Raw genomic sequence first — 26,669 nt, forward strand, 5'->3', positions numbered from 1 at the left:
TTTATTTTTGGGGTTGTCATTTATTTTGGTGGGTATTGTATTATTTGGCCGTTGTGTGTTTTGGGGGGGGGTTGTGTTTTTTTTTGTTATTTGGATTTTCTAATTTAGGAGTAGGTGACCCAGAGAACCCAGAGAACTACTTTAATAATCCCAACTGGGGGAGGGGATCAAATAGCAAAGACCCACAGCCCCGTAGCAACAGAAGGCGAGTTCCGAAGCGCCCAAGCTGTTCGGTTCCATAAAAAAAACAGGAAGTGGCAAGAGGAAGGTAGGAGATTGTAAATCGGGGGGGGGGGTGGCCACTGCAACTATCCAAGGACTTAAACTGGGGAGAGAAAGTGCATAGTTGTTGATTTTTTTAAAGACGCAGAGTGTCACGGTCCAGTCGGCGGGCGTCAGGACCAGAGGCAAGATGGTGGTGAAGAAGCAGGGTCGAGGAACAAGGCAGCGGCGAAGGTCCACGGGGCACAAAGCAAGGCGAAGGCGAAGCAAGGGTCCAAGGAGCAAGGAGCAAGGCGAAGGATCCAGGAACAAGAAACAAGGTGAAAGTCCATGGGGCAAGAGCAAGGCGAAGGCGAAGCAAGGGTCCAAGGAGCAAGGCGAAGGATCCAGGAACAAGAAGCAAGGTGAAGGTCCAAGGGTCGAGGAGCAAGGCGATGACAAGGCGAGGGTCCAAGGAGCAGGAGGCCAGATGCAACCAGGCAAGGATAGCGTTGCTGTGGCAAAGAGCTGAAGGGAAATGCTGGGCTTTTATCCCTCCCAGCTCCTGCCACCAGGTGCAGTGAGATCTCAAGTGGCCTCACCTGGGTGACTACTCCTTGCCTCTCCAGCACAAGCTGAGGACTTCACCTGTGTGGCCACGCCTTGCTTCTCCAGCACAAGCTGAGGCATGCCCCAGTCCTGCAAAGCACTACAGGCCCCAGAGCCTGACTCCTGTCCATACTCCTGACACAGAGGCTTGCAATCAGTCATAGTATAAATCCTAGGTTAAAAGGGGCACGACTGCCCTTACTTAAAATGGCCACCGGAGCCTTGCATGTGACACAACGGCCGCTAAATTTTAAAGTTAAAAACCCCTTGCCATGCCCCAAAGTGCATTGCTGTGGGTTATCCCCCCCCCCCCCGGAACTAGTGGGGGCTGGCGGCCTGGCAGGGGCCTACATAAAACAAAGGCCGTGCTGCGGCCTGAGATCCGAGCGCTCGCCCTCCCCCCCGGGCCTAGTGGGGGCCTAGCGGCCTGGCAGGGGTCTACATAAAACAAAGGCCGTGCTGCAGCCTGCAATCTGGGCGCTCGCCCTCTCCCCCTGGGCCTAGTGGGAGCCTGGGAGCCTGGCAGGGGCCTGGTAATGGCTGCCTTGGTGGTTTAAGTTGCTTGGTTGATGATGTCATTATTTGGCGCCGCCCTTCGGAGCTTTTGCTGGTGACAGCGTGCAATCTGCCTTTCTATTGGATGCTGCTGGAGTCTTCAGCGCTTTTGCTGGTGATGTCTAATTTGTGCGCCACTTTTTTGTGTTTAATCACTATTTAAGGTATGAAAGCTGTGCTTTTTTGGAAAAAAATTATGCCAGATCCCTCACTGATGGGCAAGGTACGCTTTGTCCTAATTTGATGCAATTTGGTTCAGCAGTTACGGAGAAAGGCTGTGACCTCTGCGCATGCAATGCCTACATTTTTATATACCGGTATATAGATAAACGTAAAAGGGGCCTGCGCGTGTGCGTTGACCTTTCACCAAAACCGCTTGACAGATTACGTTCAAATTTTGACACAATGTCAAATGCGAATGTAACACCATGCCCATTGGGAAGATAGACGTAAAACCCCCAAACCTTGGTCATTAGGAACCCTCAAATCACACAGCCGGGGAAGCTGGGAAATAGAAGGCAGAGAGATTCCGCAACAGCGCCCTCTAGTGATGGCTACACTGGTACTACACCTAAGGTAGAAAAGCTTCACTCTCCACTTTATCTGGGCTCGGCTATGCAGACTAGGCCGCTTTCAAGACTAGGCCGAGTCGAGGTGGGGGTTTGCCTGGGTGGGGGCTGGGGGGAAGGGGGGCCGGATAGGTCATGGGTCAGAACAGGGTGGGGGGAGTCACAGGGATACTCCTGTTTAAACATAACATGTGTAAAACAGGGGGACTCTGAAGGTGAGGGGGGGGTCTGAAGGGGGACTCTGAGGCTCCATTTAACAGACTGACCCACAGCAACGCGTGGCAGGGCCAGCTAGTTACTTATAAATATTATATGAGGACCCATTTGGGATGGGAGGGTAAACATACAAATATTCCATGCCAGTTAAAAGAGAACAAAAAAAAACCCACCCTTGTAGTGGGGGTTAAGTCATGGTGGTACCAGTTTTACTATTTTAGTCATTTTGACAGCTTTTGTGACTTACAAAAAGAATTGCTGTAAGCTGCTTTCGGTGACACAAGTGCAACCCAAGGGTGGCGTCGTGTGGTCATGATAACCCTAATAGGCGTCTCTTGCCGCAGGCCGCTTCCCGCCAAAACCTGAGGCGAAGGAGAGCATCTCCTGAGGAGGAAACGGCCCCTCCCCCACCTCGGCGAGGCCTTCCCTCGGCAACCGCCCCTCCCCTCCCCTCCGCCCCGCCCCTTTCTACCCAGCCTTACTATTACTACAAAGCCCTCCGCTCGCCCCCTCGATTGGGCCGCGAGAGCCCACCACGTGACCCGCAGGAGCTCCTCGCTCTCTCGCATCAACCCCGCCCGCCACACAGCGGGTTTGTTTCCAAGGCGACCGACGGGCGGGAGGAAAAGAGGGATGAGAGAAGAGGAATGGGGGGGGGAGGAAAAGAAGAATCCTTCCCTCCCGCCCCACAGAAAGATGCGCGGGCTCGTCTGCTGAGGGAAGGGAGCGCGCCGGGGCGGCGGCGGTAAGTAGCTTGATGTGGGCGGGAGCGGGAGTGTAGAGAAGGGGCTCGCGCATGCGTGATCGCGCTGGAACCCTGGACCTAGGAGATAGAAGGCGCGCGCGCGCGCACGTGCGTGTGGCTGTGAGTTCGCGCGCCGCTTAGCCTGATCCTTTGGAGCTGCAGCTGCTGTTGCAGCAGCAGCGGAGTAGAGCGGCTTGCCCGTTAGGTTTCTAGGGTGGCGGCAGCAGCAGCAGCAGCAGCAGCAGCAGCAGGTATGTGCCTCCTTTTGGGGGTGGGTGGGGGGTTTCCTGCACCCTCGCCAGCCTTCCTTTTCCTTCTCACCTCCTCCTCCCCCCACCTCCCAAATCCCCCTCATCCCCTCTCAGCCTCTCTCCCCCGGCCTCTGCAAAGGCGCACGTGCTCACCTGCTGCAATGGGAGGCGCTGGGGTCCCCAATCCCGATTGCACTACCGAACCCTGCAAAAGAGGGGGGGGGAGACATGGTGACAGCGGAGCATCCTCCCCCCTCTACGAATTGCGTCTGGTGTGTGTGTGCGTGTTTGCGCGAGAGGGGAAGTCCCCTCTGGCTAGAAGAGCAGGGCTTTTCCTCTTCCAGAGCTGGGCAGTGGGCTTCCTATGCCAAGGAGCCAGGCATTCCCCACTGCAGAGGAGGAGGAGGGTGGACGAACACTATGCGAGTGTAATGGTGGTGGGTATATCCTGTCTGCTAAGGTGCAAGGCACCCCTTTTGTAAGTGACGGACATATTGCACATTCAGAGGTTGTGTTAGTGGAGGAAGAGGGATGGGCGCTTGCTTCTTAGGAGTGCCTGGGACTCCTACAAATTTTATTTTCTTAAAAGGAGGCATTTCTCATAGGAGGATCTGCACCACAAGCAGGGGATTCCCTGTTGCCTCTCCCAAATGCAGTTCATACTTGACGTTGCTTTGGGGTGAGATGCTGAGCACCTTTCCCTTCAGTTCCAACCCATTCTTAAAGCTGCAGAGTTAAAAAGATTAGGGCGATGAATTGTCCCTTCCATCAGCTTATACATAAAAGGTGCATATTTCTGTAGTGGGGGACAGGTCATTTTATCCTGGTGCCACTGTGGTGATTCTGAACTCCATGGGATTCTTTTAAGTGTTGCCACTGCAACACTTTCTCCATAAGAAAAAAGAGAGAAAACATTGCATGGTTTTCCCCAAGGAAGACTGTTTTCCTTAATCTTTCTTTCTCTGTACCAGATTGCAAATCTCATCACAGCAGGGAACAGGAGGAGTGCATGCTTTGAGCCATTTATCTGCAAAAAGGTGATGAGGGACCCTTTGCCAAAGTGTGTTAGGAAGGGATTACTCTCTGCCGTTGAATTTTTCGTATGTTCTCTCTCCATTACCTACATACTTGAAATCGAAATATGAATTAACTGCTTGTCAAGTTCATAGAGTTGGTTATGTGGCAAGCAAGCAGTCCTTCGCTTTTGTCACTGTAAAACAATATGCCTGTCAGGGTGGGTCTAGTGAGAAGTTCATGAATTTTCCTATGGAAGTGTATGAAGGAAAGATCCTATTGATGTAGTACTTTTTTGGAATTCATTCATGGGCATAGCCAGGATTTATGTTAGGGGGGGCAGAACCTTAGTTACTGGTAAGTATTTTTATTGATTTGATTGATGGGGGCAGCTGCCCCCCTTTGGCTATGCCCATGAATTCATTGTGGGTTTTTGTATACAAGCTTGGTTGGCCTTTTGGGAAGGCTTGAGGGAATCCTTTGTATTTAAGAGAGGTGATTTTTGATGACTTGTTAAGTGAGTGGTACTTGAAAGTCAACTGCTATGATCCTAGTGTTTTTTCCTACAGCAAGGGTAGTGGGAAGAGGTAAAACAACAGAATTCCATGTGACAGGAAAACAGGTCTCAGCCTTGGGCATAACTGTAGTTTGGTAATTCAGTAATTTCCTAAAACTGTGTTTTACATTATATTAAGAGGAGAGCTTTCCTTAATGCCTGACTCTAAAATAAGACACTTTGAATTACTTCATGTTGAAAGCTCTTCTTTTTAAAAAGGTGCATGACTAAGGGCATTTCTGCACAACAACGGGGCTGTTTTGTGCAATAAATATGCATTGCTGTGCACTTGTTGCATATGAATTTGGGTTGCAAAGCCGCAAAGTGAATGGTAGCATACCTCTTTATTTTCATTTGTTTTTTCTAAGTGGCCTTGGCATGCTTTTCCTTTGCATTGAAAATAAATTGCAACAATGCATTGGCCTGCATTAATAAAGATAGCTCACTGACTTTCAAAAACCAAGTTTAATGATATATTGGTTCCTTGGTATTGGGGTAACAGTCTGATTTATGTGTCCTTAACCACACTAGTTTATGTAATATAGGCTGAATTAAAAAAAAACAACAACACACCAACCAAACGAAAGCTAAAGTTGACAAAGGACCAAGTTGCAGTGCATCAGAAGGTAGTTCGACTTTGTGTAACTCTTCTTCATTTTGACCTGCTTCTCTTTATACGAACACAGTATTGCTTTTGATTCTGCACTGCTAGCCCTTGAACATCCTGGCTGTATTTTTTTTTTTAAGCTTAGGTTTGCTGGTATGCAGAACTAATGTACCTGCATGTGTACCAAAGGCTGGCTTGGGCCATTTATTTTATCATGCAGTAACTTGTCTTTTAAATTTTGCTGTTACCTACCGTCAACAATGTAAGCTATCACTTGGGCAAATATCTGCAGATTAGCTAGCAAAGAAATGCCATCTTGATTGTGAGACTGTAGGTCTAAATTGCTTTTACCTAGATTAAAATGCAATAGTGACCTTCTAATTAGCAAGCCCTCCACATGAGAAAAATACTCCCATGAGGCATTTACTTCTTCCTATACAGTATTACATTAGTTAGCTCCCGAAGAGCGCGTAAAATTTTTATTAGTTGATGCCAATCCACAGATTTCCTATGTGGTAGCAATCTATGTGATGAAAGCCATGAAAGCTAGGGAAAGATTTCTGGCTGACAAGGAAAAGACCCCTTTTTTGTCTTCATAATTTGTTTTTATTGTATTTTATTCTTATTTTATGCGATGACATCATTGCTAAGGTTATATGTAATGAATTTTAACATTGTTATGTAGATATTTGTGTAAAGGCTTAGTCCTCACAATAAACTTTACTTTGTTGTTGTTGTTGTTGTTGTTGTTGTTGTTGTATGGACATTAGTTAGCTGTTTACTGATAAAAGAGATGTTCCAATGTGACTTTACCCAAACACCCCCACACCCCCAAAGCTCTCTAACTGCCACCTTTGTAAGAGCGTTATTTCATTTTTATCAGAGCACGTAAAAACACACAGCCAACCTCTGTTAATCACAGTAGCATAAGTATTATTTTCATGATTAACCAAATCCTAAAAGGGATCCAAAGTAAGTGTGAAGTGTTTGTTGCTTTTATAACTGTGTGTGTAAACCTAAGAGCAGGAGATGCCTGCATGCAAAAATGCATACCCCTCTCTTTTACAGAGTTGTCTGTGGGATGAGCTAGAAAAACCCTAGCAGCGGAGCTTGCTTCTGGTCTCAAATCACAGAGGAGGGCTGATCTTGGGAAGCAGCTGCCCTTTCCAAGATCAAAATAAGTGGGTGGGGCTCACCACCAGTGTCCCCCTGCTGCCCCATGCCTCTTAGCACTCCCCTAAGTATTCCCACAGCACCCTTTGGTAGCTAGGGCTACGGTATATACCTTAAATCGTATGGTAGCCATATTCTAGAGATGTAAGTTTAATTGTCTACTTTTCTAAATAATTCTGTCCAAAATCTGCAGTGTTTCTTTACCTAAATGCAAAGGTCTTATGATGGTGTTGGAGAATGCCTCTGTCTTCTCTACCTTTGTATTCTATTGTATTGCTATGTCACCTTCCTGTGGGCTCTCTGTCTCTTGTGGCTTCTGAAAAAGTTGGTTTTTCCATGTTAATATAACAAAGGCTAATATAGTTGTGCAAGTGTGATGTGGAATCTTTTCTGCCTTATACATTGTCAGAAATCAGTGGCACTACTATTTCCAGAAAATGATTCTAGATTCAGGTAGCCGTGTTGGTCTGATGCAGTCGAAATAAATTAAAAAATTGTCCAGTAGCACCTTAGAGACAAACCTAGTTGGTCTCTAAGGTGCTACTGGACAATTTTTTAATTTATCCAGAAAATGATGTTGTTGAAAGTGATGTAATAGGAACTGTCGTTTTCTCTTCACTTCTCTCCCTTCCCTGCTCCAACTTTCTTTTAAGTGTCTCTAGAGTGGTCTAAACCATTGAGCCTAGGGCTTGCTGTTCAGAAGGTTGGCGGTTCGAATCCCCATGACGGGGTGAGCTCCCGTTGCTTTGTCCCTGCTCCTGCCCACCTAGCAGTTTGAAAGCATGTCAAAGTGCAAGTAGATAAATAGGTACCACTCCAGCGGGAAGGTAAACGGCATTTCCGTGCGCTGCTCTGGTTCGCCAGGAGCGGCTTAGTCATGCTGGCCACATGACCCGAAAGCTGTCTGCAGACAAACGTTGGCTCCTTCGGCCTATAGAGTGAGATGAGCATGCAACCTCAGAGTCGTCCGCGACTGGACCTTTACCTTTAGAGTGGGGACGAAGCTCCTTTGACCTGATACTAGTTGCTAGTGATACCTATAAACTGAATTTTTGCTAACAGTACTGTACACAGGACTATGCCTCTTTCAAAAATGGTGCCAGGCTATGTCTTGTGCTGGGACACAGAATCAGTATTGCAGGCAGGAGGGGAGGGTTTGCCACAAGCAGACACCCTGATTGTTTTTTAAATGGAGGAACAATGTCAGTGATGAAACAGACCCTTGCCAGGCAGTGCATACATTAGGGGCCTGCTTTGTCTCTGGGGAACAGGAAGCGAGAAATCCAAACCTCAGTGATACTAAAACAGTCATTGACTGTGAAACTCAGTGAATATTTGTTGAAATCTGTAAATGGTTAATTTTTCCACAAAGCTAGTTTCAGCCATTGTTATTGGTGGTGTTAAGGTACTGCATAAGTCTGAAGAGTGAAGTAGCCGTAGAGCTTAGCAGGCACCTACAGGTACTGTACATTTTAAAACTACAACAAGACTGAAAGACAAAAAAGGCAGGTTCATCTTTGTTAGGGGGAACACTAGATGACAATTGGCTCCCAAACTCAAAACAGTTAGATTTTATCCAGAAAAGACTAAATAAACTCATCTTCTACATCAAAGGGGAAACAATCCTAGGAGGTGACCTCAACCTAAACACCAGAGACAGCTCTCCAAGACATTCACCCCCAAATCCTCTGGACAACCTTCCTCCAAAGCATGCCAGCCCTAACTGCAGAGGAACAAGAATTATGGACAGCGCTATTACCCCGGAGGAAATAGAGACTGGGCCCTGGGCCCAGATGGCTTTGTGCAAAGAAATTCAAAGAATTCTGCAAGAAATTCAAAGACACCCTGATGCCCTTTATGGCATGCCTGTTCAACAACATCATAAAAGGAGGACCCCCGTGCCTAAAACCTGGTCCTCCTCCAAAATATGGTAGTCTCTGTCCCAAAGCCATTCAAAGACAGCACATCCTCAAAATAGAATCACACCGCCCAATTTCACTGATAAATCAAGACTACAAAATACTCACATCAATTCTGGCCAACCGTATAAAATGTTTCACACACAAACTAATAGCCTTGGACCAGGCTGCCTTTTTCCCCAGTTGCAATATAACAGACCCCATTAGGAAACTATTGAATTTGATTGAACACAGCAAAACAACCAGATCCCCACTGATGGATCATGTCCTTGGATATATCCTTAAAGCCTTTGATTGATTGGAATGGAAATACCTAATGGTACTAGGCAGTTTTTTAAATTAGCCAGGTGCTGGGCACATTTTGCACCTGACTATTGGCCACTTGCGACCACTTTGCACATATACTCTGCAAAAGAGTGAAAGTTCATTACCCACCTTCTCCCCCCCCCCCTCACAATGCCTATGACACCAGTATCTCACACCGAATGTAACTGTCATGTAGAAAGGACTCTGAATTGAAACAGAGGCATTGTATGTACCCTTGTGAAAATGCTTTAATAAAAACAAATTATTACTACTACTTTTTTGAAGAGTGTGTATGGAAGCAATTCAACTTAGACATTTGATTAACTTTTAACTGTAGGGTGGAATATCTGCTCACCTTCCCAAAGTGGGAATTTGCCCCTGTTCCATCCTTTGTTGATGTTGTGCTGCTGTGATCTGATCAGATTAAAACAGTAGTCTTTCAGGGGCCCTCTCTCCCTCTCCCCACTTTTTGCATGGGTAAAATGACATTTCACAAAGCATTTGCTCAAGACGGTTACAACATTCCTGCTGGTAAAAGGATGACCATAGGAACTTGCTAGGGATGAAAGTAACAGTTACCGGTAGCAGGTGAATGCATGTAGTCCTTCACATCTTTTGACATAAAATTTGGGCTCACTTGCTACAAAAACTGCACCCTAAAACATTTTGGATAACTCAGACTTTTGCTATCCTGTAGGCAAATACAGACACAAAAAGTTTGATTAAATCATGACAAAAAAGTATATCCAGGTTTTAAGATGAAGACCATGGACAGAAACGCATTCCCAATTTCACTCTCCTGCACAGAGCTGAAATATATATTTCATATTCTTAAGTGGTGACACTGAGACTTAAGCCACTAGGCACCTGGGTTTCCCCCTCTGCTTTGACCTTAGCCGGTTTAAGGTCCAGCGAATCCATTGCCATAATTCACAAACAGGCCTGTTGGTATTAAAGGCCAACTAAACTACTACATGGTTTTCGTTGAAAAACCATGCCATCATTAGCTTTAAGCAGCAATTAATGATGCTTGGGGAGTGTACCAGAAATCCTGTATTGTGACTCGTCTCCGATTAAATTAACACCTCATGACCACTATGTGATACATACGGTAATGTGTGTATTTCCAACCTGACTTCTTTAAGAAACTGAAATCTTCAAGGGGTTGAGGGGTGTGCATTTTGCTTATGTGCAGTTTCTGCACAATATCTTACATGATCCTTAGCTGTTGCTGTCATGTGGGAAAACAAATTTTAATATATTTTAAAATAGAAATCAACAGCATTAAAGTTATGGTCTTAATTGTGTTCCTGTTGTAAAATAGGGGGGAAGTGGTACCGTATCAAAGGGTCTTGGAGGCCGTGCTGTTCACTTAAGAGCCTTTGACATGCTCCCTTAGGCAGAAGAAATCTCCAGAAACACTGGAGTGGCTGGGGGAACCCGGCCAGATGGGCGGGGTATAAATAATAAATTATTATTATTATTATTATCCCCCCAAACCAAGGAGTTTTATCTGTGGGGCAGGGCTTAATTAGTGAGCGGCTGTAGACCCTGTTCTTCATGACAAAAGCTGGAACTTTGAATAGGAAAACTAATAAATGCCTCTAAGTACATGCAGAGTGCTTTTCCTTCTTCATTTAATAGAGCTTCACTCCTGAGATCTGTGAGCAGGGGTTTCCTGCTTAGCCTGGGTGGGTTTCCTCTGGCTTCAGAAATTTTGCAGATACAGTGGTACCTCGGTTTGCAACCACAATTGGTTCCGGGGAGCTGGTCACTCCTTGAGTTCGTCGCTCCCCAAGGCACGCTTCTGCGTGTGCACGAAGCGCCAATAGAGCACTTCTGCCCACGCGCACGCTGTGCAGCACTTCTGCGCATCCGAGCGCCACAGAACCCGGATGTAAACACTTCCGGGTCCGCAGTGGTCGGAAACTGAAGCGGTCGCTCCCCAACCCCAAGGCAGTCGCAAACCGAGTACCACTGTAATGTGCTTTTATTATAGAGAGATTGGACTAGGATTGCCCTTGCTCGCTGTGGAAATGGCAGCAGCACCTCGGTGGAAGGGTGGGATACAAATGTAATATTACACAGGCAATGCCCCATTTACTCAGGGAGTTATGTTCTAAGGTACTGTACTGTGTGTTTAAGTGAAATCACGTATATCTGAAACACCATTGAAAAAGCCTGCAAACATAGCTTTAGTCACCTATCTAGACTTTCTTGTACTGTGTGTGTCCATTTTCAGACTTTTCTGCCAACTAGAAGTGTATTGGACTATATGTGCCCCAGATGTGAGCTTTCTACCTGCCAATCAGTTTCTTGGCCCAAGTCAAAGTGATGGGTTTGACACAAAAAGCCTTAAACAGCTTAAGACTGCAATCGGTGCTTTTTTTCTGGGGGGACGCAGGTTTATGCATACCTGTAAGGGGGAGGGATTATAGAGAACCTCCCCCCTCATCAAAAGCAGCCCGTCTCCCAGCAGTCATGAGAGCGAGGGGTCTGAAGGGGGGAGTCAGGAAACTGAGAGGGAGTGCCAACATCAAAGAGCCCCTGCTCCATAGGCAGGAAGAGAGGGAGGCGGAAAAAGTGGACAGGAATATGTCAGACAGAAGACCTGTCCCCCCCTGACACCGGAATTGAGGAGGAGGAGGAAAGGGAGGCGCTTCTCAGTTCCGAGGCTTTTATGCTGGTCCCGAAAGTGGAAGGGGGTAGTGCAGGAATCTGACTCGAGCGGGTAGACATGAAATGAGCAATCCGTTACACTGTAAATAATGTGCACCAATAAAAACGTCTGAAAGACAAGCATGTGGAAGGTCATTACTCAAGAGTAGTCACAACACACCCTGACAATACCCCTAAACATTTTGTGAATCTTTGTACTTTTGTCCATTTACTGTATTTATTTCCCCCGATTTGAACTATAAAATGCTAATTTTCTTGAGTCAAAATGAGAGTATCCCTAAACATCTTTTAAGAAAAAAAGCACTGACTGCAATACTGTACCTCAAAGACTGTCTCTCCCCATGTGAACCGACTCGGACCCTGTGATAATCATCTGAGGCCTTTATTTGTGTGCCTCCTCCATGAGAGGTCTGGAGGGTGGCAACATGAGAATGGGCCTGTTTGTGGAATGCTTACCCCAGAGAGTCTTGCCTGGCGCCTTAGAATCATAGAATCATAGAGTTGGAAGAGACCACAAGGGCCATCCAGTCCAACCCCCTGCCAAGCAGGAAACACCATCAAAGCATTCCTGACAGATGGCTGTCAAGCCTCTGCTTAAAGACCTCCAAAGAAGGAGACTCCACCACACTCCTTGGCAGCAAATTCCACTGCCGAACAGCTCTTACTGTCAGGAAGTTCTTCCTAATGTTTAGGTGGAATTTTCTTTCTTGTAGTTTGAATCCGTTGCTCCGTGTCCGCTTCTCTGGAGCAGCAGAAAACAACCTTTCTCCCTCCTCTATATGACATCCTTTTATATATTTGAACATGGTTATCATATCACCCCTTAACCTTCTCTTCTCCAGGCTAAACATACCCAGCTCCCTAAGCCGTTCCTCATAAGGCATCGTTTCCAGGCCTTTGACCATTTTGGTTGCCCTCTTCTGGACACGTTCCAGCTTATCAGTATCCTTCTTGAACTGTGGTGCCCAGAACTGGACACAGTACTCCAGGTGAGGTCTGACCAGAGCAGAATACAGTGGTACTATTACTTCCCTTGATCTAGATGCTATACTCCTATTGATGCAGCCCAGAATTGCTTTGGCTTTTTTAGCTGCTGCATCACACTGCTGACTCATGTCAAGTTTGTGGTCTACCAAGACTCCTAGATCCTTTTCACATGTACTGCTCTCAAGCCAGGTGTCTCCCATCCTGTATTTGTGCCTTTCATTTTTTTTGCCCAAGTGTAGTACTTTACATTTCTCCTTGTTAAAATTCATCTTGTTTGCTTTGGCCCAGTTGTCTAATCTGTTAAGGTCATTTTGAAGTGTGATCCTGTCCTCTGGGGTATTAGCCACCCCTCCCAATTTGGTGTCATCTGCAAACTTGCTCAGGATGCCCTCAAGCCCATCATCCAAGTCATTGATAAAGATGTTGAACAAGACTGGGCCCAAGACAGAACCCTGTGGCACCCCACTAGTCATTATACATCTTTAGGCGCCAGGTGAAAACATTCCTCTTCAACCAGGCCTTTGGCGGATTGACATTCTATGTCCTTTTAGATGTGTTTGTGGGGTATGGGTTTGTTTTGTTTTGTTTTTATTTTGTATTTTTATGCTGTAGACCGTCTTGAGAACTTCAGATGAAGGGTGGTATACAAATTTAATAAATAATAATAAACAATACCTAGTGTGTCAGCAATGTAGTCATTTTGATTTCATGGGCATATTATTATTATACATTTATGTATACCCCACCTTTTTCCCTGATGGAACTCAAAACAGCTTACAGGTAAGAATAAGAATCATTAAAAACATTAAGAAAACAATAATTTAATAACATTTAAACAATAGAATTAATAGAACTATATACCCATGTGAAATAGGTTTAAAACGTACAAATAAGGACAGTAAAAACAGCATGGCACCAGCCTTCCAGCAAGAATGAAACAGGAATGTCTTCACCTGCCAGTGGAAGGAGAACAAGGGAGGTTGTTCCAGAGCCTGGGAGCAGCCATCAAGAAGGCCCTTTTCCATGTCTGTGAGAGTGATGGGACCAAGAGAAGGGCCTCCCCTAAAGATCTCAGGGCCTGGGAAGGTTTGTATGAGGGAATATGGTCTTTCAGATAGCTTGGACCTAAGCCATGTAGGGCTTTATATATGCCATAACCAGCGCTTAGAACCAGGTGATAATTCAGTTCGTTGTCTGAAACTTGTATGAAGTTCAGATTGCAATACTGGTTTCAGACTTTTTGAGCTGCCAGTACATCACGGGTCCCCGGCTGCTTGCACTGTGCTGGTGATAGCTGGGGAGCTGCGATGTATTGCCACCTCAAATTGCATGCTCCCCCATCTGCCTGCCTGCGATTTACCTTCACCTGAGCAAGTGGGGTGGGTTGCCTCCTTCCTCCCAGTCAGTTGCAGGCAGAATAACCAACTGGGAGGAAAGAGGCAGGCTACCCTGTTTGATCGGGCAAAGGCAGATGTGCAGGCCAGCAGGCACATGGAACGCTTTCTTAGGCTTTCTCTGCCAAGGCTGGGGCTGGACTGGGGAGGGAGGGAGGGAGGGAGTGGGCAGAAGCTCCTTCGGTTGAGCAAGCAACCAACCTCCTTCCCTTCCTCCCTGCACATCCCAGCTGCTTTTTCAGCCTTTTTCAGTGTTATTTCAGACATCATAATTTATCACTATATCACAATGATTAGCTGGTTGATATATCTTGATGCTGAAAACCAGATATCGCCCAACTCTAACCCTTACCTTCCAAGTCCCGGACTGCAGAATCCGGGACTGGCAGCCGTGTGACACTGGAAGTTGCGTCGACGTAACTTCCGGTGTCGCTTTGCCCTTCTATGGGCACCAAAATGGCTGCCGCTGGCTTCAAAAGTAGCTTCTGCGCATGACTGGAAGTGCGTTGACGCAACTTCCGATGTCGCCCCGCCCATCTATGGGCACCAAAAATGGCCGCCGCCGACACCGAAAGTCGCATCTACGCACTTCCGGTCATGCATAGATGCAACTTTTGAAGCCAGCACTTTGAATTGTGTCCAGAAACAGACCAGTAGCCAATGAAGTTGTTATACTGAGTAAGTCGTATGCTCCCTATAACCAGCTGCGGTCAGCATTCTGGCTGCAGCTCTTTGAGCCAGTTGAGGTTTCTGAGCCCTTTTCAAAGGCAGCCCCATGTGGAGCATGTCACAGTACTGGGAATCCAAATGGGATGTAACTAAGGCATGTGTCCCTGTGACCGACTCAGATGTCTCCACGAATGGGTGCAGCTGGTGCACTAGCACAATTGCACTCCTGGCCACTGCAGAAACCTGACCATCCATGCTTAGGGATGAGTCTAGGAGTACACTCAAACAGTGAGCCCTTGTCTTCAGGGGGAGTGCCTGATCACAGGCTGAATCCCTATGCTGCCTTCTTACTATTGAAGTTGCACAAATACCCCATTCTAATCATTCAAGACATCTTGTCTATGCAGTAGATTTCAGCTTTTGAGTTGCTATGGAAATACCTAAGTGTGGTGCAGTTCATGTCTCCTTTCATGAAATGTCCTGTTTCAGACTTTTGAAGTAATCAAGATGGTCTGCAAAAGCTTCCAAACTCTGTTTTCAACTAACCATGGTTACGGTAGTTGTGTTACGTATGATCTCAAGCAAATAACTGGTTTAGCTATAGTTTTGGGAACAAGCAAACTTCATTTCTGATCCTACTTTGTTTCCCTAAACAAAGGGAAACAAACTAGGATTATAGATAACCGTAATTGCAAGTTTGTTATAATAAACGCTGGCAGAAAAAGAAAGCTTTTAGAGAAGGGGAGGGAAGGGCAAGCTCATGATTCTTCTTTGGTGATCCCTTGTAGCTGAGTAAGATTGTCTTCCATAAACACGGTTTTAAGAATGAGTCTGTAAGTGACTGTGGAGGCCAGTTCTGGATCCACACGTCTTTCCACAGTGGGGACATAGGTTTCCGGGCAGGAGTTGATAACGGTGAGGGTTTGCCAAATGTGCCTTCCTCTTAGCGTGTTTTCCTCTTTCATCCTAAATTCAAGCACCTTCAAAGTCCACGATGCCATGGGCGTACCCAGGATCAAAACTAGGGGGGGCAAGGGGAGGGGCCAAGGCACGGAAGGGGAGGGGCCACAAAGTGGGCGGGGAAAGTGCAGTCAGAGGCGCCGGGCTGATGGGCAGAGGCGGAGCACAGCCCGACAGAGCGCACCGTGGCGCGACCTCCCTCCAGCTGGGAGATTGAGAGAGAGAGAGAAAGAGAGGTCTGGAACCGCGCAGACGCCCCTCTCTCCTTGCGACCGTGTTCTCAGCAACTGCCGACCCCTGCACGGTTTTGCATGCGGGCAGATGACGGAGCCAAGCTCCTCCCGCTGCCTCGCGATGGCCCAATCGAAAAGACCCTGGCCAAAGGCGGGCACCTTTGTCACAGAGAGGAAAGCTGGGGAGGCGCCGGCAATAGTGCAGCCGCCGCTGCGCCAGGAAAGGGGGCAGCAAGGCAGGAGTTCGCCTTGGCAGGAAGGCCCCCCTGCCGTGCTCCCTGGTTCCCCGTCGTGCATGGCTTTGCCTGAGGGCGTGACAGGTAGCTGGAGGGAGAGCGCGGCGCGACGGGCGGGAACGGCAAAACTCGCGCTCCGCTGGGCTGTGCCCCTCCCTAGAAGCAGGGCTGGTGGGCGGAGACAGAGTCCAGCCCAGCCCAGCGGAGCACGAGTTTGGCGTTCCCGCCCGTCGCGCCGCGCTCCCTGGTTCCCCGCCGTGCTTGGCCTTGCCTGAGGGCGCGCCGGGGAGCTGGAGGGAGGGTGCGGCGCGGCGGGAATGGCGAACTCGCGCTCCGCCGGGCTGTGCTCCGCCTCTGCCCACCAGCCCTGCTTCTAGGGAGGGGCAGCCTGCGGCCCCCACTTGCCCCGCGGTGGGTACACCCTTGTGGGGGGGGCAGCTGGCTTCTAGAGTAGGGCAGCTGCCCTAACTTGCTCCGTGGTGGGTACGCCCTTGCACGATGCTGTTCTCCAACTGGAGCACTCGCAGGCCAGTGTTTATACTACATTTTTTAAGATTTGCCTTGAGACAGTCTTTAAACCTCTTTTGTTGACCACCAGCATTACACTTTCCATTTTTAAGTTCGGAATAGAGTAGTTGCTTTGGAAGACGATCATCAGGCATCCGCACAACATGACCAGTCCAACAAAGTTGATGTTGAAGAATCATTGCTTCAAAACTGGTGATCTTTGCTTCTTCCAGTACACTGATATTAGTTTGCCTGTATTCCCAAGTGATGGAATCTGTTGATGGAATCTTTCGAGGAGTTGGACAGGGCGTTTATAAGTGGTCCATGTTTCATAAGCATATAATAAGGTTGGTAGTACAATAGCTTTGTAAACAAGCATTTTGGTTTCCCTGCAAATGTCCCTGTTCTCAAACACTCTGCACTTCAATTGGGAGAATCATAGAATAATAGATTCATAGAGTTGGAAGAGACCACAAGGGCCATCCAGTCCAACCCCCTGCCAAGCAGGAAACACCATCAAAGCATTCCTGACAGATGGCTGTCGAGCCTCCGCTTAAAGACCTCCAAAGAAGGAGACTCCACCACACTCCTTGGCAGCCAATTCCACTGTCGAACAGCTCTTACTGTCAGGAAGTTCTTCTTAATGTTTAGGTGGAATCTTCTTTCTTGTAGCTTGAATCCATTGCTCCGTATCCACTTCTCTGGAGTAGCAGAAAACAACCTTTCACCCTCTTCTATATGACATCCTTTTATATATTTGAACATGGCTATCATATCACCCCTTAAAACTTCTCTTCTTCAGGCTAAACATACCCAGCTCCCTTAGCCGTTCCTCATAAGGCGTTGTTTCCAGGCCTTTGACCATTTTGGTTGCCCTCCTCTGGACACATTCTAGCTTGTCAGTATCCTTCTTGAACTGTGGTGCCCAGAACTGGACACAGTACTCCAGGTGAGGTCTGACCAGCGCTATTACTTCCCTTGATCTAGATACTATACTCCTATTGATGCAGCCCAGAATTGCATTGGCTTTTTAGCTGTTGCATCACACTGTTGACTCATGTCAAGTTTGTGGTCTACCAAGACTCCTAGATCCTTTTTACATGTACAGGTGTCACCCATCCTGTATTTGTGCCTTTCATTTTTTTTTGCCCAAGTGTAGTACTTTACATTTCTCCCTCTTAAAATTCATCTTGTTTGCTTTGGCCCAGTTGTCTAATTTGTTAAGGTCATTCTGAAGTGTGATTCTGCCCTCTGGGGTATTAGCCACCCCTCCCAATTTGGTGTCATCTGCAAACTTGCTCAGGATGCCCTCAAGCCCATCATCCAAGTCATTGATAAAGATGTTGAATAAGACTGGGCCCAAGACAGAACCCTGTGGCACCCCACTAGTCACTTCTCTCCAGGATGAAGAGGAGCCATTGACGAGCACCCTTTGGGTTCGGTCACTCAGCCAGTTACAAATCCACTGAATGGTAGCATTGTCTAGCCGGCATTTTACCAGCTTTACAAGAATATCACGGGGCACCTTGTCAAAGGCCTTGCTGAAATCAAGATAGGCTACATCCACAGCACTCCCTTCATCTACCAGGCTTGTAATTCTGTCAAAAAATGAGATCAGATTAGTCTGACATGACCTATTTTTTCAGAAACCCATGCTGACTTTTAGTGATCACAGCGTTCCTTTCTAGGTGCTCACAGACCATTTGCTTAATGATCTGCTCTAGAATCTTTCCTGGTATTGTCAGGCTGTCGGGGCGATAATTGTTTGGGTCCTCTCTTTCCCCCTTTTTGAAAATAGGGACAACATTTGCCCTCCTCCAGTCTGCTGGGACTTTGCCTATTCTCCAGGAATTCTCAAAGATTATTGCCAGTGGTTCTGAAATCACCTCTGCCAGTTCTTTTAATACTCTTGGATGTAGTTCATCTGGCCCTGGAGACTTGAATACATCTAAACTAGCCAAGTATTCTTGTACAGTGGTACTTCGCAAGACAAAATGAATTCGTTCCACGAGTCGTTTCGTGTTGCGATAATTTCGTCTTGCAAAGCGCGGTTTCCCATAGGAATGCATTGAAATTTAATTCATGCGTTCCTATAGAGAAAAAAGCGCAAAAAAGGCGCCGACTCACCCGCCAGAAGTCTTTAAGGCTCTGGAGAGGGGGAAGCAGGAGGAGGGCCAGGGGTCTCCTCCGCCGCTGCCTCCGCTCCTTCAGGCGCTGCTGCTGATCCCGCCAAGGGCCGCCTGGCGAGCTCCGCTGCTGCTCCTGCCAGATCGGGGGAGGAGCTGCGGAGGCCGGCGTGGAGGGCAAGGCCGGAGCCGTGGAGGCCGCCATGAGTGCCGCGCCGCCTCAGGAGGCAGAAGCGGCGGCCGTGGACATCAACGGCGGAGTCCTAAAGGTAAGCGGCTTCCCTTCCCGTTGTGAGGATGCTTCGTCTTACAAAGCACGGCCATAGACGGCTTCTTTTTGCGAGTCTTCAGAAAAATCGCAAAACGCTTTTGTTTTGCGATTTTTTTGTTGCGCGAGGCGTTCGTCTTGCGGGAAACCACTGTACTACCTCCTTACTTGTTCTGGGCTGTGTTTCCCCTGCTGAATCATCTGCTCCATAATTCTTCAGGTCAGGAATTGTTTTCTTTTTTGGAGAAGACTGAGGCAAAGAAGGCATTGAGGAGTTCTGCCCTTTCTCTGTCCGCTGTTTGCATTTCACCATCTTCTCCTCTAAGTGACCCCACTGTTTCCTTGTTCTTCCTTTTGCTACGGACATACCCATAAAAGCCCTTTTTGTTGCTTTTAACCTCTCTAGCAAGCCTGAGTTCATTCTGTGCTTTAGCTTTTCTGACTTGTCTCTACACGTGCTGGCTATTTGTTTGAATTCCTCTCTGGTGGTTTCCCCCCTTTTCCATTTTTTGTACATATCCCTTTTAAATCTTAACTCAGTTAAAAGTTCTTTAGATAGCCACCCTGGCTTCTTTAGGCACCTTCCATGTTTCCTTCTCATTGGTATTGCCTGAAGTTGTGCTTTTAGTGTCTCCCTTTTAACAAACTCCCAACCATCATGAACTCCCTTCCCTTTTAGTATTTCTGTCCATGGGATTTCACCCAGCATTTCCCTAAGTTTTCTGAAGTCAGCTTTCTTAAAGTCTAGAATTTGAGTCTTAGTATGCTTGGTTGCTTCTTTCCGCTGGATAATAAACTCCAGAAGAGCATGGTCACGCCCACCTAATGATCCTGCCACTTCTACCCCACTAACCAGGTCATCACTATTGGTTAGTACCAGATCTAAAATGGCTGATCCTCTTGTTGCTTCTCCCACTTTCTGGACAATGAAATTGTCTGCAAGGCCAGTGAGGAATCTGTTTGACCTTATGCTCTTGGCTGAGTTTGACATCCAACAAATATCAGGATAGTTGAAATCCCCCATTACTACTATCTCACTTCCTTTTGAATGCTTGGTCATCTGTTCCAGGAAGGCTTCATCTGTGTCCTCAGTTTGGCTTGGGGATCTATAGAAAACTCCCACAATGAGAACACTGTTATTTTTCTCTCCCTTAATTTTGACCCAGATACTCTCAAAATGGCTTTGAAGTTTTAAATCCTGAATCTTTTCAGACCTTTGGGTGATCATCTTCAGCACTTGGTAGACTCCTACCTTCAGGACCACTGTCTCCCTCCCCCACATAAGTCAGTTTAAAGCCCTCCTGATGAGGTATTTGAGATTCATGGCAAAAACATTCCTCCCAACCCTTGTGAGGTGCAGCCCATCACTTGCCAGAAGTCCCATCTTCAGGAAGCTGCAGACTGTGATCTAAATATCCATACCATTACTGCTTGCACCATTTTCGAAGGCAGTTGTTCACTTCCCCTATTTTTCCCTCTCTCCCTGGGCCACGTCGTTCAACTGGGAGGACAGATGAGATGACAATTTGTGCATTTAATTGCTTCAACTTCTTGCTGCACTCGCAGAGCTCAGGCGATGCTGGATTTCGGCATCAGTGTTGGCCCTTGTGGAAAGATAACTGCCCAGATAGGATAAGTGATCAACATTTTCCAACGTTACACGATTGAGTTGGATTTGTGGCGCTCATGATATTGTATGTGTAAATGCTAAACTATGGATTAGCGTTAAATCTGAACCCAGCCAATATTTGAATCTAGGATGCTTTGAGTTACTCACTTCCTATCATAAAACAGTTTATTCAGTTTCTAGAAGTTCAAAATATGTGTTCTTATGATGTTAGAAAACTGTATTGTAATGGCCAGATACCAAAGGAACTAAGCCTTCTCCCTGCTTCTTTAGCACACTGAAACAATCACACAAATTGAGGTTTCCCAAGTGCCTTTCAATTCTAGAAGGAGAGGGACAATGTGTGTACCTATGAAAAATAAGAAGTAATTTGTGATGAGTAAATGAGATTGACATGAAATGTGATGTGGACAAGTCTGGACATGCCCTATGTCATGGGTAGGCAAACTAAGGCCCAGGGCCGGATCCGGCCCAATCGCCTTCTCAATCCGACCCGTGGGCGCTCCAGGAATCAGTGTGTTCTTACATGAGTAGAACGTGTCCTTTTATTTAAAATGCATCTCTGGGTCTGGGTTATTTTGGGGGCCTGCTTAGTATTGTTAAATGAGTAGAATATAGTCCAGCCCCCCACAAGGTCTGGGGGACAGTGGACCGGCCCCCTGCTGAAAAAGTTTGCTGTCTCCTGCCCTATATGCTTTCCCTCCCTTCTTGCTCCTGCATATTCACATTGCCTCCCTTCCTTGTTTGATCAAGCCATAGTTTGCTATTGCATCTGAACTGGGCAAAATGTGTAGCCATACTTTCCTTTCAAGCTAAGACCTGGAACAATGGCTTGAAGTCGCTAGAGGAGTTGGAACATTTTGTTTGATCTCATCCGTAAGCGCAGCAGAACAAGCTATCCTATGGCAAGAGAACCCTGTATCACCCATGTCTCTAATAGGCGCCTGCCCTTTCTTCATTTTGAAAGCCTGAGGGGAAAGAGTCACCCACAAATAATCGTAGCATCTTCCTGCCCATGCAAATGAGTGGCATAAAAAATGAGGACCTATTATTTCTTATCCAGTTTATAAAAATTCCACTCCACCTAGAGGCAATTCTTACCTTTCAATGCAAACAAGCAAGTGACTTTTTATTTACATGCCAGCTGCAGATAATTTCCTGTATTAATGATACATTCTACTCAATAGAGCAGCCTGTCTTAATGTTGTTCAAAATCTTCAACCAGATCAAACTTACTATTTCATGCCTATATCTTCAGTGGGCAGGGGGGGAACTGTACTTTAACTGTACTTAAAAAATTTTTTTTTCCAATTACTGCACTTCCAGGTTGCAGCAGAATTAAGATAAACCTTCATCTTTGAAGCCTTGGGGAGGAACTACATTTTATAGATTGTTCTGATCTAGATATGTTTGGTGTGTGGAAATTGCTGCGTACTTTCTTCCGCCCCTCTCATCTGGCTGGATCACAAGTGTCCCTAACAGGTGCCTCTTTGAGGTTTTCCATTAAAATTAACAGCTTGGGCTTCTATCATCTTCATAGGTTTCCACCTTGTCCTTTCTGCATCTTACTTGACCAATTCTGTACACAGTACTCCATATGAGATTATGCTAGCACTTCTTAGTTCTTCTTGATATACAATAAATTTGTTCTGGAGGCTCAGTAAAAGCTGCAGCCAGGTTGGGTTTAGGTTTGGCGCCACCTGGTGGTCAATAAGCAACATTGCAAGCTTGCAAAAATAAGTAAACAATTCAAACAGGATGCTGCTGTCTTGGCTCCTTCCTTCTTCAGTTTTTTTATTTTGCCTTGCAGAAAGCAGCCATTTATTCCTGAGACTCCCAATGTTCACCTTTTTTCCCCAGGCTGGTTAATTTCTTGTTCAATCTACCTCTCGTTGAATGTCTCTGTGGCTCTAGTGTTCCTTTACTTTTGCATTACCACTCACATGGTCGTCACCTTCCACATTCCTTTATCATTTCCAGATGAACACTTTTGCCCCAGCTGAGAATTATTTTTGCAAGCTTGCAATATTGCCTGTTGACCACCAGGTGGCACCAAACCTAAACCCAATTTGGTGGCAGCCTTTTCGGGATCCAGAAATACCTTACATTGTAGGTACAATGGCCTTTTTTATTATTGCTCTGTTCACACAAGCCCCATCAGGTTTTTTAACCTTTTGGTGTGCGTTAAAAAAATAAACTTTAATATCAAATATGCAGAGTTTGTTTTGGAATATTCATTTTGTATGGCTTCTGTCTGTTGATCTTCAGTTCAACTTTCATTGTGGGTTTTATTGGTGCCTATCCAGAGTTTAAATTAGCAGACAATCAATTCTGCAAGAAAGCATCACCTTTTGAGGTTCTCTCTTGACTGTGCAGCACAAATGGTAGCATTGCCTGCTTCATAAATACGAAAAGATATGAATATTAGTTCTTTGTTTTCCATTTGTTAAGACTATTGTGTGTATCTCCCTCATTTAATTTGACTGACCTAAAAAAAACCCAAAGCTCACCTCACATCCTTTTTCAAAGGCTGCATTTTCAAAACTGAGACAGTTTTGATAGCCCATTTTGATATGGAACTGCAGCCTGCTATCATTACTTCCTAAGCCCAATATTTTTTATTCTACTTCTGGGTATCCATAATTCTGAAATAATATAAAATAATTATGTTTATTAGGTGGGAACTAGTTTGAGTAGTATGGAAGTGAGAGCTGGACCATAAAGAAGGCTGATCGCCGAAGAATTGATGCTTTTGAATTATGGTGCTAGAGGAGACTCTGGAGAGTCCCATGGACTGCAAGAAAATCAAACCTCTCCATGCTGAAGGAAATCAGCCCTGAGTGCTCACTGGAAGGACAGATCGTGAAGTTGAGGCTCCAATACTTTGGCCACCTCATGAGAAGAGAAGAATCCTTGGAAAAGACCCTGATGTTGGGAAAGATTGAGGGCACTAGGAGAAGGGGACGACAGAGGATGAGATGGTTGGACAGTGTTCTCGAAGCTACGAACATGAGTTTGACCAAACTGCGGGAGACAGTGGAAGACAGGAGTGCCTGGCGTGCTATGGTCCATGGGGTCACGAAGAGTCAGACACGACTAAACGACTAAACAGCAACAGTTTGAGTAGTACAGTGGTACCTCTGGTTAAGAACTTAATTCGTTCCAGAGGTCCGCTCTTAACCTGAAACTGTTCTTAACCTGGGACACCACTTTAGGTAATGGGGCCTCCTGCTGCTGCCATGCCACCGGCGCACGATTTCTGTTCTCATCCTGAAGCAAAGTTCTTAAACCCAGGTACTATTTCTGGGTTAGCGGAATCTGTAACCTGAAGCATCTGTAACCCGAGGTACCACTGTACTTTTAACTAGGGTGACCCAGGTGCAAAAAACAAAACAAAACCAGGGTTCTTGAGTGTGTGAGAGAGTAAATTTGGACAATGCTGAGAAGCTGTGCTTGCTGGCATTCTCTTTTCTTCTCTACCACTATTAAAGCTGTAGCAGTCCTGTCTTGTTTTGCATAGGGTCACCCTAACTTTTAACAAAAATGCCAAAGAGTGTGTTGTAAATTAACACTAGCTTCATTTTCAGAAGGACATAATAGGAGGTCCTTCTGTTTCAATGAGCAACTGAAAAACATGCCTTCTGGGGGATGTTGTTAAGGCTAAGAAATACAGTTTAATCTTCTTTATGCTTTGACAGGAAGTAGCAGGGCTCTGTGTTTGTTGCAGTAAACTGAATCATGATATTGACAAATTTCAAGCCTTCTTTCTTCAGAGTGTCTTTCATGTGATGAGGAGTATTTTCAGATTCTTTTTCTCCTAGGTGTTGGCAAAGGTGATGAGAAGTTTAGCCCTGCTTCTTTCTGAGGACTCCAATAAAAGTTTTTAAAATTATATAGTGCCCTAGCAGGACGCTCATTAAAACAGGATGCACACCACTTATATGAAAGTAGATAAGTTGTATATAAATAGTTAGAAAATAAGAATGAAATGAAATTAAGTTAATATACATTTTTTCAAATACTATATATTGAAGATTTTTGTTCTTTTCTTTTGTTCTTTGCTGGCTATCCCTCTTTCTTGCCTTCTAACTACTACTGTATGGACATTCTTTAGAAGTACTGCAGATCCCCTTCATGGATCAATGCCTTGTCGTGGCGAAGGGGCTTGAATAACTCAGAGAAGCTATGAGCTATGCCATGCAGGGCCACCCAAGATGGACAGGTCATAGTGGAGAGTTTTGACTAAACGTGATCCACCTGGAGAAGGAACTGGCAAGCCACTCCAGTATCCCTGCCAAGAAAACTCCATGGACAAAGACAACAGGCATATAAAAGTTATGACGCTGGAAGATGAGCCCCTCAGGTCGGAAGGCGTCCAACATGCTACTGAGGAAGAGCGGAGGACAAGTACAAGTAGATTCAGAGCTGATGAAGCGGCTGGGCCAAAGCCGAAAGGACGCTCAGTTGCGGATATGCCTGGAAGCGAAAGGAAAGTCCGATGCTGTAAAGAAAAATATTGCATAGGAACCTGGAATGTAAGAACCATGAATGGAGGTAAGCTGGATGTGGTCAAAAATGAGATGACAAGAATAAATATCGACATCCTGGGCATCAGTGAACTAAAATGAAAGGGAATGGGCGAATTCAGTTTGGGTGACTATCATATCTACTACTGTGGGCAAGAATCCTGTAGTAGAAATGGAGTGGCCCTCATAGTCAACAAAAGAGTGGCAAAAGCTGTAATGGGATGCAATCTCAAAAATGACAGAATGATCTCGATACGTATCCAAGGCAGACCTTTTAACATCACAGTAATCCAAGTTTATGCACCAACTACCGGAGCTGAAGAAAGTGAAATTGACCAATTCTATGAAGACCTACAACACCTTCTAGAAATGACACCAAAGAAGGATGTTCTTCTCATTACAGGGGATTGGAATGCTAAAGTAGGGAATCAAGAGATAAAAGGAACAACTGGCAAGTTTGGCCTTGGAGTTCAAAATGAAGCAGGGCAAAGGCTAATAGAGTTCTGTCAAGAGAACAAGCTGGTCATCACAAACACTCTCTTCCAACAACACAAGAGACGACTCTACACATGGATATCACCAAATGGGCAGCATCGAAATCAGATTGATTATATTCTCTGCAGCCAAAGATGGAGAAGCTCTATACAATCAGCAAAAACAAGACCTGGAGCTGACTGTAACTCAGATCATCAGCTTCTTATAGCAAAATTCCAGCTTAAACTGAAGAAAGTAGGAAAAACCACTGGGCCAGTAAGATACAATCTGAATCAAATCCCTTATGAATACACAGTGGAAGTGAGGAACAGGTTTAAGGATTTAGATTTGGTGGACAGAGTGCCTGAAGAACTATGGATGGAGGCTCGTAACATTATACAGGAGGCAGCAACGAAAACCATCCCAAGGAAAAGGAAATGCAAGAAAGCAAAATGGCTGTCCAACGAGGCCTTACAAATAGCGGAGGAGAGGAGGCAAGCAAAATGCAAGGGAGATAGGGAAAGATACAGGAAACTGAATGCAGATTTCCAAAAAACAGCAAGGAGAGACAAGAGGGTCTTCTTAAATGAGCAATGCAAAGAAATAGAGGAAAACAATAGAATGGGGAAAACCAGAGATCTGTTCAAGAAAATTGGAGATATGAAAGGAACATTTCGTACAAAGATTACCATAATCAAGGACAAAAGTGGTAAGGACCTAACAGAAGCAGAAGACATCAAGAAGAGGTGGCAAGAATACACAGAGGAATTATACCAGAAAGACATGGAGGTTTCGTACACCCCAGGTAGTGTGGTTGCTGACCTTGAGCCAGACATCTTGGAGAGTGAAGTCAAATGGGCCTTAGAAAGCACTGCTAATAACAAGGCCAGTGGAAGTGATGATATTCCAGCTGAACTATTTAAAATTTTAAAAGATGATGCTGTTAAGGTGCTACACCCAATATGCCAGCAAGTTTGGAAAACTCAGCAATGGCCAGAGGATTGGAGAAGATCAGTCTACATCCCAATTCCAAAGAAGGGCAGTGCCAAAGAATGCTCCAACTACCGCACAATTGCGCTCATTTCACACACTAGCAAGGTTATGCTTAAAATTCTACAAGGCAGGCTTAGGCAGTATGTGGACCGAGAACTCCCAGAAGTGCAAGCTGGATTTCGAAAGGGCAGAGGAACCAGAGACCAAATAGCAAACATGCGCTGGATTATGGAGAAAGCTAGAGAGTTCCAGAAAAACGTCTACTTCTG

The 26,669-nt window shown here is 45.8% G+C and overlaps 1 protein-coding gene across 2 annotated transcripts in view; it reads left to right on the forward strand.

Moving 5' to 3' along the window:
• Positions 1-2,679: 2,679 nt before the first annotated feature.
• TMEM266 (transmembrane protein 266) overlaps positions 2,680-26,669 on the forward strand; it is a 106,504-nt gene continuing 82,514 nt past the window's right edge. For both annotated transcript variants that reach the window (XM_035112720.2, XM_060279103.1), the window contains exon 1: positions 2,680-2,895. The gene's annotated coding sequence lies outside the window, so the exon portion shown is untranslated. The remainder of the gene's footprint in view (positions 2,896-26,669) is intronic.

Source organism: Zootoca vivipara, chromosome 9 (assembly GCF_963506605.1).
Source record: "Zootoca vivipara chromosome 9, rZooViv1.1, whole genome shotgun sequence".
Lineage (NCBI taxonomy): Eukaryota > Metazoa > Chordata > Lepidosauria > Squamata > Lacertidae > Zootoca > Zootoca vivipara.